This window comes from Cupressus sempervirens, chromosome 10 (assembly GCF_028749045.1).
Source record: "Cupressus sempervirens isolate cs-2001-9-10 chromosome 10, ASM2874904v1, whole genome shotgun sequence".
NCBI lineage: Eukaryota > Viridiplantae > Streptophyta > Pinopsida > Cupressales > Cupressaceae > Cupressus > Cupressus sempervirens.
This window is the reverse complement of record NC_143127.1, coordinates 838,503,732-838,518,230: the sequence shown is the minus strand read 5'-3', so window position 1 is coordinate 838,518,230 and position 14,499 is coordinate 838,503,732. Positions and strand designations below refer to the sequence as shown.

General features: G+C 36.1%; 1 pseudogene across 1 annotated transcript; it reads left to right on the top strand.

Annotated features, from left to right (window-relative positions):
- Window positions 1–782: 782 nt before the first annotated feature.
- LOC149536594 (G-type lectin S-receptor-like serine/threonine-protein kinase At2g19130 pseudogene) lies at window positions 783–3,504 on the top strand (annotated as a pseudogene). The gene has a single exon (XR_016356701.1). The product of XR_016356701.1 is annotated as a G-type lectin S-receptor-like serine/threonine-protein kinase At2g19130 pseudogene (transcript).
- Window positions 3,505–14,499: the final 10,995 nt, after the last annotated feature.

Here is a 14,499-nt window from a genome sequence, read left to right as displayed (position 1 = left end):
ATATATTATATTTTTATTAATTAAAATATTTTATAAATTATAAAAAATTTATTAAATTAAAATTATATCTATATAAAAACTATAAATATATTATATTTTTATTAAATAAAATATTTTATAAATTTGAAGTCTCACAGCTTTGTAACTTTGAACGGAAGTATTGGTCAATTAATATATATGAATTATTTCAAATTTATAATAAACACTATGAGTATGATCTTCATCGATATGATGGCGAAATCAAAATCAGTAGACAGTGAACTTTCTTTTCGTATGGAATTGGCCATTAAACGTGTGGGTCCAATCGATTATGCGCGTCATCTTCATTTAAACAGACAAAAAAAAATTCTCGACCGGCACAAATCACTTTAGGGAAGACTTGACTTACTCTCAGTCATCGAGAACGGATGGGAGTCGTCAGAACGGAGTGCGGTCAGTGCGCTGTGAAATCTTTTCTTTATTTCATTCTCCCTAAGTCTTCTGTTAATTGAGATTCCTTAGAAACATGTTCTGCTTTCTACGTCTTCCAGTTGGCGAAGGTTACTTGAGCATTACGTTTTACTTTTGACTCTGCATATTTAATCCAATAAGGAAAATGAAAAGAAGTAGCGAACAAAATGTACAGCAATAATAGTCTCTTGATTTATCTGATACGTAATGACAAAATCCACCATGGTATTCTAGAATTTACCGGGGCACTAATCTTGTACGGATCTCTCAGACTTGGCCTTTCGGAATTGATGGGGCTACTTCAGCCATCTCGATTATAGCCTATTCAGAGTCTATTTATAGAACTCGAAAATATGCAATAAACACATTCCCCATCTACACCCTTCCTCGATGGCAATTAAGCATTTGTTCTTAGCCGTAGTTGCAAGTATTGCAGCGCATATTTGCACTGGTGTCAATTTGGATGTTGGCGATACGCTTCAGCTGGGGGCTTCGCTCACTGGCAATCAGACCCTCATTTCCAAGAATAGAACGTTTGCATTGGGATTTTTCAGTCCGAATGGAACGAACAATTGGTATATTGGCATCTGGTATGCACCAATCTCTCAGAGGGCCATTGTTTGGGTGGCTAACAGAGATAATCCTGTCAAAGGAATGCCCGGCGTTCTGAACATTTCAAGCGACGGTCATCTGAGATTGTTTGATAGAAATGGCCTGTCAGTTTGGTGGACTGATAATGGGCAAAGAGCATCCCAAGCAGTCATAACGGACTCCGGTAATTTCATTGTGCTGGGTGACTCCCACAACGAGTCTGCGATTGTTTGGGAGAGTTTTGGGCATCCGACAGACACATGGTTGCCTGGCATGAAGATGTGGAAAGGCATGGCCCTCACTTCGTGGAAGAGTTCTTCTGATCCTGCAAGTGGCCTCTTCTCTTTCCGAATGGACACGTCTCCAGGAAAGACGCAGATGATGATGTTCTTTAACAACACTGTTCCATATTGGTCCAGTGGAGAGTGCATTGGGCACAACCATTTTTCTAAGATTCCGGAATTGGAAGGTCAGAAGAAAGTTCAAGCGTCTTGTGTGACGCTTTCTCCTTCAAGAATATACATCAATTTTGGCCTAAACCCAATAGAACATATGGTCACGGGCCGGTTCATGTTAGACGAGAACGGTGAATTTGAACTCTACTTCTGGATGGACGATGATAGCTGGAGTCTAAGATGGTCGTCATACCGAGGTCAATGTACTGACTATGAGATCTGCGGGGCGTATGGAGTGTGCAATGCGAATGGTGTGTGCAGTTGTGTGGAGGGATTCACGCCCAAGCACGGCTCTCAGGGGTGGTGGTCAACGGGGTGTGCTCGGCGAAAACCCCTGCAATGCTCTGAGAGAAAGGGCACAACGGATAACTTCTTAGAAGCCAAGAACCAATACTTGCCCGAAAGGAAAGCTGTCTTTATCAACAACGAGCCAACCGAGCAAGGCTGCCGGAAAGCGTGTCTGAGCAATTGCTCGTGCACAGCCTTTTCTTTGGGTATTTCTGTCGATCCACCAGTCTGTAGATTGTGGTTTGGAGATTTATTCGGAATGAGCGTGTCATCAAAGGGCCAATCCGTCTTTGTTAGGCTTGCAGATTCTGAGATCCCACATCTGATTTCACAGAAAAGCAACAAAGCCCCTGCATCTAAGGTTTTACTTTGTGCCGCTGCATCTTTTTTTGCTGTTTCCGCTCTCCTGTTGGCAGCGTTTGTTCTGTTGAAGCGCCGAAGGTTGTCGAAGAGAAATCTTGGAGAGGAGGTGCCACTGTTACTGAGAAAGTTCAGTTATAAAGAGCTGAGAATCGCAACGGAGAATTTCAAGCATAAACTGGGCAGCGGGGCATTCGGCTCTGTTTTCAAAGGAACTCTGCCAGACAAGACGCCTGTGGCTGTTAAAAGATTAGAGGGTTCCACGCCAGCAGAAAAGCAATTTCGCACTGAAATAATCACCACTGGCAGGATACAGCATGTGAATTTGGTGAGGCTCTGGGGATTCTGCGTAGAAGGCAGTCAAAGGCTACTGGTGTACGCCTATATGCTCAACGGCTCTTTAAACTCCTTCCTCTTCTCTAAATCGGAAGAGGTCGAGAAGGTGTTGAACTGGAGGACTCGGTTTCAAATCGCGCTAGGTACTGCACGAGGATTAGTTTACCTGCATGACGAATGCAGGGATCGCATCATTCACTGCGACATCAAGCCTGAAAACATCCTTCTGGACAGTGACTTCAGCCCAAAGGTTGCTGATTTTGGGTTGGCAAAGCTGGTGGGAAGAGATTTCAGCCGAGTACTGACGACAACAAGAGGAACTCGCGGGTACGTGGCTCCCGAGTGGATCTCTGGCCTTCCTATCACTCCCAAGGCTGACGTGTACAGCTATGGCATGACGTTGTTGGAAATTATATCAGGCCGAAGAAATCTGGACATAACGGTGGAGGAAAGCAGATTGTACTTTCCTATCTGGGCTTCATCTCAGATCCAGAGGGGAAATATAATAGGCCTCGTGGACGCAAGGATAGCGAGTGTGGCGGATATGGAAGAGGTGAGGAGAGCCGCTGTAGTGGCTGGGCTATGCATTCAAGATGATGAGAATGAGAGACCGAGCATGAGTGAAGTGGTGAAGATTTTGGAAGGAACAATGGAGGGTCATGTACCACAAATTCCGAGGTCTCTACAGCTTCTACTAGGTGTGGTTGGCACCGACAACGATATCTCCAGTATAAATTGTTTCCCTGCAAGTAAAGTAGAAGCGGTTTGTGAAGGAAAGGGATTAAGATAGATATACCTGCTGTCACATCATCGAATTGAGAGGAATCTACTTGTTGTCGTGTTTTCTAATTAAGACTAGACTAGGAGCAACTTTATCTTATTTCAGAGGACAGAATAAATGTAGCCTAGATAATATTTTGCAATGTTCCTTTTATAGTTCATATCCATAAGTTAATGAAAGTGTACATTTTAAAATACAAATTTTTATAATAAAAAGTTACTTTTGTTGGGATATAAAGTTCAACACTAGCCTCAACCTTCATTTCCCTTGTTTTTTAAAAATAGTTATTAGTTTCTACCTTTGGCAGGCAATTATTGTTTCCATTCAATGCATTCTATTGTTAGCTACACCAATAAGATTTTAAATTGGTTTAAACCTTTGTTATAGTTACAAGGTTTACTAATTTCATTGCATTTAAGAAATTAGAATATTACTATTTGTTTGAAATTTGATTGGACCTGAACCAAAAAGACAATGAGAATAGTTCTTTCCTTTGGCAGGTAATTATTGTTTTCATTCAATGCATTTTATTATTAGCTGCACCAATGAGATTTTAAATTGGTGTAAACTTTTGTTATAGTTAGAAAGTCTACTAATTTCATTGCATTTAAGAAATTAGAATATTACTATTTGTTTGAAATTTGATTGGACTTGAACCAAAAAGGCAATGAGAAAAATAATTTCAAGGTTAAGAAAATCAGTAAAATTAGAGAGCACCCTTTACACATCACTCAATAAGCCATACAGTCCATTTACTACTGTCAAGTTTACATTAATTTGTTTGATAGAGTCTTTAGTTAAATTTAATGCTTATTAGAATCGGTTGGTTTTGTATATTTTTTTCCCGTGAACTTGTTTGCATTTCCTTATTCTATTTTTTGTGAGCTTGCAAGGTTTAGTTTGTTTCTTTGAACACATTTGGGGAAAGAATATAGGAGCTATAGGACGAGGTGCAAGGTTGCATTGTGCAATTGTTGTAGAGGAAATTTGGTTTATGGGTATGGCTTCCTCGTTTCTCAATAGGATTTTATCGCTTTTCAACTTTGGTTCTTTTTAAAATGGTAATCAGATATTTGAGTAATTTACAAAATTTTTTGCTGGAGTCTAGATGTAGGAAGTTTCGCTGAAACATAATAAATATGTATGTTGTGTATTTAGTTATACAAATATTCAATATTTCGTTTATTAATTTTTATTTTTTTTACCATTCATTCATATTTAAATGTTTGTCATGAGATCTTTTGTGGAATTAATTAAATAGTGAAAAATAAAAATTAATATTTATATAAATTAATATGTGAAAATTTAATTGATTGCAATATTCAATCGCACTTATAAAAGCCATTTTCTTTTGAATCTCCCCAACTACCCTACCCTTCAAAATCTAAATATAATTATCCTACATGTTGTGAAAAAAAAAACATAGAGAAACAAATACATCAAATGGCTTCCAAATCTATCACATATTTTTCACTTTCTCATTGTATTCATTTTTATAAGAGAACCCAAAATGATTTATAGTCATAATGTTATTTATTATATTTATTGAAGGCTAATTTTGATAGATTAGTAGAGGAAAGGGTCTAGACCCATTAAATGACCACCATAAAGGAAAACATGACAAATCACACTAGAATTGCGATTAAATAACAAATAGGAGTATAATAATTTTAGAACAAAGTAGATGAAAAGCACTAAAATTAGAGAAAACCAACAAGCGGCTCATCCATAGCTACTACTCACTACTTGGAATGAGCCATGAGTATATTGTTTTGTATAATCACATAATTAGTAATATATAATCATATATAATTAGATAGATATGTGTGGTTAACAATTTCTCTTCTTTGGATTTAGGTTTATAGGTTTATACCCTGACTCTTAATGTGCCCAATGTGATGAAAGACAAAGTTGTTAGCAACACAATGGGTCAATGTAGGTGTTCTATCAAGGTTCCTAGAATTAAAAGGTACAACTCCCTTGTGTGCAAAGATTTTCAATGAATATTGTTATTGGCAGATCAACAAGTTTCAATGGTATGCTCTTAACCAGAGAGCAGAAGAGGTATAGCCAGATTGTTCAATGATTCAAGCAATCTAGATAGATTTCAGATGATGATTCATAACTTCCACAACTATGAACTCATATGAGTCATTTTTAAGCTCTTCTAACTAAATGCAATCTAATCTATCTACTAAAAGCAAGATGTGAAAATGAAAAACTATCTACAAATACATATTGCATAAGAAGAGAAACTATAATTAATTAAACAATACCGAGATTATTCAAGGTACTGAGATATCACAACAACCATTTGCTTCCTACTCAACACTTTACAATAACCAAATCCAAAACTTCTCATACAACAATGAAAATATACATGAAACTAGTTTGCATAGAATAAAGGAAATGAGAAAATACTATGAATGATGACAATATGGCATGCAACCACTATATGAATTTGGTATAGCTCTAATACAATGTAAGAATATGCCTAAGGCAAGAATGAAATGCCAAGATCTAGAAGCTCAAGAGATAGCACAAAAGAGACAAGCTATGATCAAAGGAGAATGGATAAATCAAATAATTGGATGAATACAATATATAAATGCCTTGTATATAAAAGCAACTGATGTGTCTAGGAGTCATACAAGAGATAAGCATAACACCTAAGCACATCTCTGCCAAGAGTGGATTATCCTCCATTGTGCATGAATGTATGTGCAACAATGACATAATAAGAATACAAACGTGTATCTCATAAAGAGATGTAGTAGACAACATGTGCTCAATTGGAGTGCAAACTACTATGTTGTTAACACAACAAATCATATGAATATGCAATCTCCTAGGCATCTACATGACAACTAATATGAATATGCATTATCCTAAGTAAACTTAAGTAGAGTGTAAATAGTAAATACTTATTTACACAAACACCACCCCTTAAGTGCAACTTAGGGAAATGCACTTAAGCTCATAAAATCTAAATAATAATGCAAGATGGGTCTTGGCTACTAGGCCATGTTATGTACCCATGTCCAAGATGCAAGTGCATAAAAAGATGCAATACAATCTCTCATAAAGTGGAGAAAGAGGGAAAACAACATGGGAAAGAGTCCCCTCCAAAAAGAGAGATAAGTATAATAAAATAAAATGAGAGAGAATACCTCATGTGAGGTAAAAATCCCACCCATAAGAGAGAAGAAGAAGAAGATAAACCAAGTAGCCTCCCCTCAATGTAGAATGTACACTCATGGTATATGCTCCAAGCTTGATGTAGAAATTGCTCGATGAGTGTAGAACAACATTCCTCCCCTTAGAAAGAAACAAAACCAAAGGTGTATGAAAGAAGCCTCCCCCATATGTAGGAAGAAACCTTAAAATGTATGGAATCTTTGAAACTTGCTTAAGTGTCCCCATGTCAATACTAAGAAGTGCCTCCTCAAAATCATGTGTACTATGACACTCTACTGAAAAAGAAAAATCAGGATTAACTAAGGATGGATGTAGAACATGTATCAAAGACTCAAATATCTCCTCTAAAGAGAAAGTGACCTCCTCCAATTGTTGCATCAAAGTATCCACCATCATGTCAACCTCGAAAGAATGGTCAAGTAGAGAATAAAGATGAGGGCCAGAGTGTTCCCTTGCAATAACTAAAGAAAGATCATCTTCACCAAAGAGAAGATGAATGCCATCAATAATGCCTCCCAAATCTACATCGTAGGACTCCACAAAGAAACTAGAAATGTCTACCAAGTAGTCATCCCATGGAACTGAGCCTGGAAGATAACAAATATCTTGCTTCATTAAATCACTTGAATCCATGGCCATGTGAATACAACTATCATCAAGAACAATAGTAGATGGAATATCAGTAGGAGGATAAGCAACGGATGGATCAAGAACTTGATCACATGTGAGAATAGCCAGGTTCAAGTAGCCAAAGTTCTCCTCAAAATCTAAATCATCATCGAAAATATGATCAAAATCTATTGAAAAATTATTTATCATTGTCATGACCAAAGTCTAAAAAGTAGTATAGCCAAGATGCATGATCAACCACCCCTGTAGCAATGATCTATCTAGTCTCCAAGTCTTTGATAAAAGCTAAATCAGTTGTGAATTCCATAGTCCTTCCTCTATCTCCATGAGTGAGCTGATAGATGGAAAGAAGATTATGACTAAGCTGAGGTACACACAACACATCTTTGAAGTATCCCTACCCTTTATCAATAGTTCCTTTCCCTATCACATTCATATAAGTATGATTTCCCATCAAGATAGGTGGAGTATGGCAAGGATCAAATGATGAAAACATAGACTATGAAGATGCCATATGATAAGAAGCCCCTGATCTAGAAGCCATCTCCCTAAATCTTGACTTGAAGTAGCTACTAAGGCTTGACCTTTTTCCATGTGATCCTTTCTTTTATCAAAACTTGAATGTGAAGAAGAGGGTGACGTAGTCATTCTTGAAGGTGAACCAATTTGATTCTTCTTAAGAAGATTCTTGAGTTCATCTATCTCCTTCTTATAATAATGATGTTCTTCATGTCCATTCTTCTTGCAAAATGCACAAATAAGCAACTCCTTCTTGGATGATTTACCCTTATTGCTAGAGATGTCTTGTGGCAAGGAAGATTGTTGTGTGTCATATTGTGGCTTATTGCTTTTGCTTCTTTTTGGAACTTTTACCACCTCAATTCCCTTGATTCCCCTTATTAGCTACCAAGGCTTTGGACTTGGAAGACTAGAGAATTTCCATACTCACTAAATTTTCATGTTCTAAGACCAAAAGTCCCAAAAATGACTCAAATGAAGGCTTAGTGAAGGCACTTCCCATGGTTAACTTGTGAGTATTATAACTTGAAACAAAAGCTACATGTTCAGGGGGAAGATGAGTCATCACATGTTTGATCAATTTGACAAGATGTAAGATATTCTTTAGCATGGTTCCTAAGGCCATCTCTTGTTTTGATTCCCAATCTTCTTTACAAGACTCATCAACATCATAATCAGGTTTCTTTGCTGCACCAGTTACATAGCATAGTAAACCTTTTTCAATTAATGATTCCTTTATCTTTTCTTTCCAAGTAGCATAATTATGTGGTGTTAATTTAAAAAAGGAACCCATAATGCAAAAGAAAGAGCAAAATATCAAAGAGACTGAAGAAGACAAGACACACAACCCCCCCACCCCCACCCTCGCCCCCTCTTTTCACTCAAACAATGAATCCCTATCCCAAAAAGATAATTTGCCACATTATATTTTGTGCATGTATAATTGACCACTTGTCAAAATAGACCAAAGTGGACTTTTATTTTTGATGGTTATAGTAGAAAATATGAAGCTATATATAACTCAATAATATAACACACAAGATCTCTCAAGAATCTAATTACAAGTGCCAAAATAGGCCAAGAATGACCAAATTCTAAAAGTACTATGTCCAATTAAAATTACTCCAAACCAATACTAGATCTAGAGGGGGGGGGGGGGGGGGGGGGGGTGGCCGGGGGGTGGGGGGGGGGGGGTGGGGGGAGAGAGAGAGAGAGAGAGAGAGAGTGTGTGTGTGTTGCCACATCTTGTAGGGAGAATGTAACACTTTTGAAGAAGCATCAATTTTTTTTTGGAGTTATGGATTTATTTCTATAGGCATTCATTGCATCAATTATATTCTTCAGCTCTAGGACACTTGCAATGAGGATGTTGTCAGCTATGATCATCTAATAGTCATGCATTTTTGTCAATTCTTTAACTCTGTAAATCCTTGATTGGAGCTTCTCCTCTACACACTTTAGATTACAATATACTACTATGAGTTCTAGGATTTTTGCCACTTGGAAGTTTTCCAGATCAAGAGCTTCTGCGATGAATGCTAGAAACTTAGTCTTCATTTGTTTGATGTTTACTAGTTGGCCATTGTTGGTGATATATAATTTTGTGTGCAAAACCTTTAAATATCCAAATATCTTTTACATTACTTTCTTTACTAAATCATGTTGGACTAACCACTAGCGTTCCCCTTCAGGGTTTGTGACATGGTTGAACTAAGTCCTACGTTATATGAGTCTAGTGGTTGTATTGGGCATTAATAGGTCAATGTTTTGGTGCAATGACAACTCTAGCTTGTAACAAGTGGTATCAAATCTTGGTCACTATTTTGAATCTCCTTGGGTAATGTTGAGGGGGGAATTGTTGGACTAACTGCTAGCCTTCCCCTTCAGGATTTGTGACATGGCTTAACCGCCTCCTAGGTTATATAAGTCTAGGGGTTGTACCGAGTATTAATAGGTCAATCTTTTGGTGCAGTGACAACTGTAGCTTGTAACAAATCATAGATACATTTTAGTTCATGCTTAGACTTCACCAAACTCTCAATTTTGAATTCCAATGGTTGCTTCTAATGAAGCAATGGTTCTTGGCCTGACTTAGGTATTCCATGGGTCATGTTGGACTAGTTTTTTGCATTTAAGATTTTTTCAAAATTATAATGAAAAACTAGTTTTTATATTTCAATTAGGGCTTGAAATTTTCTTGATTGTCTCTACCCTAAAAAATTTCCTAAGTATGTTGTCCTCTTTTCCTTTTGTCCCCTAGGTTTCTAAAAGAAATTAGGTAGACATTGTTTGCATTTTAAAGAAATGTGCAGGAATTTCCAAAAAACCTTTGAATTATTTTCTTTGGCTTCGTTTGATAAGGTTTTCTTTCTTACCTTTTAAATTTTTGTCATGTTGCCCTTCTCTAGTTCCTAACTAGTTATTAACCAAAGGTCTTTTCATAATCTTTTGTCCTACATGGGTTACCTTTTATGTTTGTATTAAATCCAAATCATGACAACCCTTGCTCTTCCTTAAGATCAAGGGTCATCGTGAAGTCATTATAGAAAGAAAATGATGTTATAATCCACATGACATGGTGATAGAGTGGCACCTATCTTGAGGAACCAACTAAGGTGAAAGTTCAGAATATTTAATCACCAATGATTAGATGTGAGATAAATAGATGTTATTATGTTGCTAGTAGAAGTTGGTTGAACTTTAGCTATAGTGACATAATGATAGGAGAACATGTGGAAGTGGTGGGCCATTTCCTTTTGTGGCTAGTGGGGTTGTCAGATGTGGTGACAAGTGTGCAATTATTATTGGTTTCTCTACAAGGCAGGCTAGGTTCCTAACTTATTTTATCCACCATTGATTTGCAAATGGATCTAGGGTTGTCACTAAGTCATTATGAGGAGTTGTGTGGTGTTTAACTAAGGTGACATAATGACATAATGACACTTGGAATAGGTGGGATCTCTTTCTTGGAGTCTTGTGCAGTAATCAATAGAAACATGGAGGATTATAGATCTCAGAACAGATATGTGACTGTTGTTTTATCACTATGTAAAGATAAAAGTTTTTAAATCCCAGTGACATAATGAAAAGGAAATATGTGTCCTGCTAGGCCCATCACATATTACAATGCAATATTCTCTCAACTATTAGATTAAAGTGAAGATCTAAGGCTATCACTATGTCACTAGTAGGAAGTGCTTGACCTTTAACCATAGTCACATAATGATGAGCCAAAACATGTTTCATGACTTGTAGTTATTTCCATGTGTCAAGATTTAATTGGTTCAAATGCCTAATCAAAGAATTGAAGCTGAATCAAAGTGCGAATTGTATCCTAATTGTTAGATTTTTGAGAATCAATGAACCTATTTCAAATTCAAAAAAGCATGCCACTCTATTCTTTGTAACACATTTATGGGGATTAAAAGCTTCTATATGAATTGATACAAATATTACAATAGAGCAAATAAAAAATTTCACTCAATGAAGAGATTGTTGAGAAATTGGAGCATGGTAGCTACAAAAAATTGTTACTATGTTGTAAGTTTTATTTTGTATCAACAATCGACTACATCGATCAAAGATAAATTGAAGAAGCCAAGTATGTATTTTCTTAGCTTGCAAGTAGAATTATGATATCCTGTGAGTGTTATTCATAATGCCTCCAAAGAAGGGTTTTTCTAGGAAAAGCAATTATGCTAATATAAATATTCATGACATTTTTTTGGAATAATTAAATGAATCTAGTAATGATACCACATAAATAAAAAAGTTAATCCTTGTAAACCCCTAGGTTAAAAGGAGTGGATGGTTTGTATGATAGGGGTAACTAGACTTGAGATGTAGTGAAATCTAAGATTGGGTTACAGTTGTTCAAGAAATGGTTCTCTGAAAGAAAATTGTTCATTCCTGATCGAAACATTGGAATTTTAACCTAGGAAAACTAATTGTCCCATGAGTTTTTATGGAATCAAACCTCCTTACTACTGCAGCCCAAAATTATTACCCTATAACCTGAATGGTAAGAGGAACAAATGGGGAATTCCTAGTAAAGATCACTACTGAAGAAATCCAAGGAGTTTTTGGAATGGATCCCACTTCAAAGTATCATAAGGTTATTCATTTTCAGGGTTTGGAGAAGGAGTACTTATCCCACAAAGATTAGATCAAGTAGGGGGCATTGAAAAGACATTTAGCCACAATTGGAAATTTGACATTCATCATAAACTCAACCAAGGAACCTTTTAAAATACAATTCTTTAGTTCTAGAGCCATAGACATATATATGTATTTGTGTAATGTTTTTGGTGAAGACGAGCATGATTTTATGGCCATAAATTTTATGTATATAATGGTACAAATCTCATCCTTAGGAGTTGATGTCATTTTTGATTTTGCATCTCTTTTGGCTAAAGAAATCCATGTAGGTTTGATAGGGATTTCTAAAGGAAAAATTGAGAAAACTTTTGGTTTTTACTCTATGTTGATGCACATGTTTTTGTTCAAAGGAGTTTTGTTTTTTGAGAAGGAAATAGAATTAACTAAAGAGCATGATGGGGAGCCTCTACCCAACCAATTATGAAGTGTAGATATGAGTTGTGATGTGCAAGAGGTATGTTTTGTAAGATTTGATAGATATTTTGCATCCAGATTGACGAGTCTTTGGTTAAAAGATAATCTTAGGATACCCAAATTGTCATTGGATTTCATTAGGCCTATGGATTTCCCTATTAATTTGAAAATCTCCCATAATTGGGTAGATATTATTCCATGTATAGTGTCCACTATTTTTAGAGTGTATGGATTCTAGGGAACTCAACATGTGCTACCCTACCAAATACCTATTAATGTAGGGTTAGCTAAAATTCTATGGCAAATAGGTGGATTGGAAGAAGTAGATTTAATTGGTAGATCAAGGGGTTCCATTTTCCCATCTTGAACTATGGGTCATCAGTATATAATTACAAAGTGTGGTTGGATTGTTTTGTACAAAGTATTAAATCCATATAAAATGACAATCTCCTATCCAAGGTTTAATGATAGTAAGGGATTCTTTGAAGTTTTTAGAGAAAGGGCTAAGGCCAAGGCTCACCAAAATGAACTCTATTTCCCGAAAGATATAATAAGCTATCAATTCTCCCTCCAAGAATAAGAAATAAAGGAAGAAAAGGGGAGGGTTTATTCTAGAGTATTTGAATTCATTAATTGTTTTGAAAAATAATATAGTTCTATTAAAAGATGCCAAGACATCAGCTAATAAAGTAAAGAAGCTGATGATATCTTTTGCAAAAATTATGGACACCATGAATGAAAAGAAATCACTTCTTATTAGTGCTTATCCTGATAAAGTAAGGAAGATAATGAAGATATTCTTTCCATCCCGGCAATAGGTTCAAGACAATTGGTTATTGAGAAGAATCCTAGTTACAACATAGTTAGAACTAGGGATAAAATTGCTACCAATGGTAAGGAAATAGTTGGATCAACTAGTAATGTTTTAATGAGAGGAATTCAAATGGAAGAAAGGCCTCTATAGACAATGCCCAAGAGGCAAAGAAGAGAAGAGAAGAAGGCGTCACAAGGGAAATATTACACACCATCCCAATCTCCTCTACATATAGGAGAAGAGCATCTCACTTGAGAGAAAATTGAGCAACTTGGATCTCAGGGTGGAGTGCTCATTACCATTGCAAAATTGGAAGAAGGAAATCCCAAAGATCCTCCTATGCCCAACTTGGAATCGACTATGGTTGATTTTAAAGGAAAGGAGCTAGATACTATAATAAAACATGCTAGCCATGAATTCTTATCTGATGATAACTTTATTAAGTCAAGGGCTTTCGACCAATTTGCATGGAAAAGAAATATTAATTTTTTTAAAGAAAGATGCAGTAACAGGAAGGTTGAGAAACTAGACAAAGAAGATTCAGTCATACAAGATGATATCAAGGAAGAAATGATGCAGGAATTTAATAATGTGACTTTTGAAGAGGGAAGAAAAATTATCAAATTAGCTGGGATTTTACTTCTCCAAAATTGGGACATTGTAGATGCAATGGTGTTTAATACTGTTGCGAAGAAGTTGAACACCGAGGAGAAAAAGAAAAGGGCACTTAGTGGTGCTAAATATAGTGAAGATCATGATGCCTTAGTTATTTGTTTCTTAAAAAGAGGAACTAGAGTTAGCTATTCTCAAACTAGTGACTCTAAATTAATGGGTAACTTGATTTTCAAAAGAGTAGAGGATACTCCAAATGAGAAGGCAAAATAATTAAATGTTGAAATAGCCACTGCTAGGAAAAAGAAAAGGTTTGTATAAGAGTTACATGAAAAATATGAACAAGTCCTAGATGCCTACAATAGGGAAGTCTAGAAAATGATTGGCCTTGATATTAAAATGATAGGAGATAAAGGACAATCTAGTAGGCTCAAAATTTCTTTTCCTCCTTCTCTAGTGCTACCTTTCAATACCATCCCGATTGTGGAAATTCCAAACACTCCATAGGAACCCCAACTCTACACAGATGAGGAGCTTGAAGATGAAAAGGGAAAAATATGGTCTATACATGTGGAGTTGGGTATCAAACATGAAAATAGGATAAGAGATACAATTTTGTATCTAGCAGATAGGGTAGGTTGGCCCTCATTTTATTTATATTTGTCAAAATTAATAGAGATATGTGATGAGATGATAAATAATGGGGCAACCTTAAGGCTAATTTTAAATAAATGGATAAGTAGGGATGATACCATTACAACCCTCTGCTATCATGTCATAGATTTTTCTGATGAATAGGTGGAATGAAATTTTGACCAAGTCACTAATCTCTTAGATTTTGACCACAAGAGAAATTTATTGTAGAGAAAGATAAATAATTGTTTTTGAAGTAA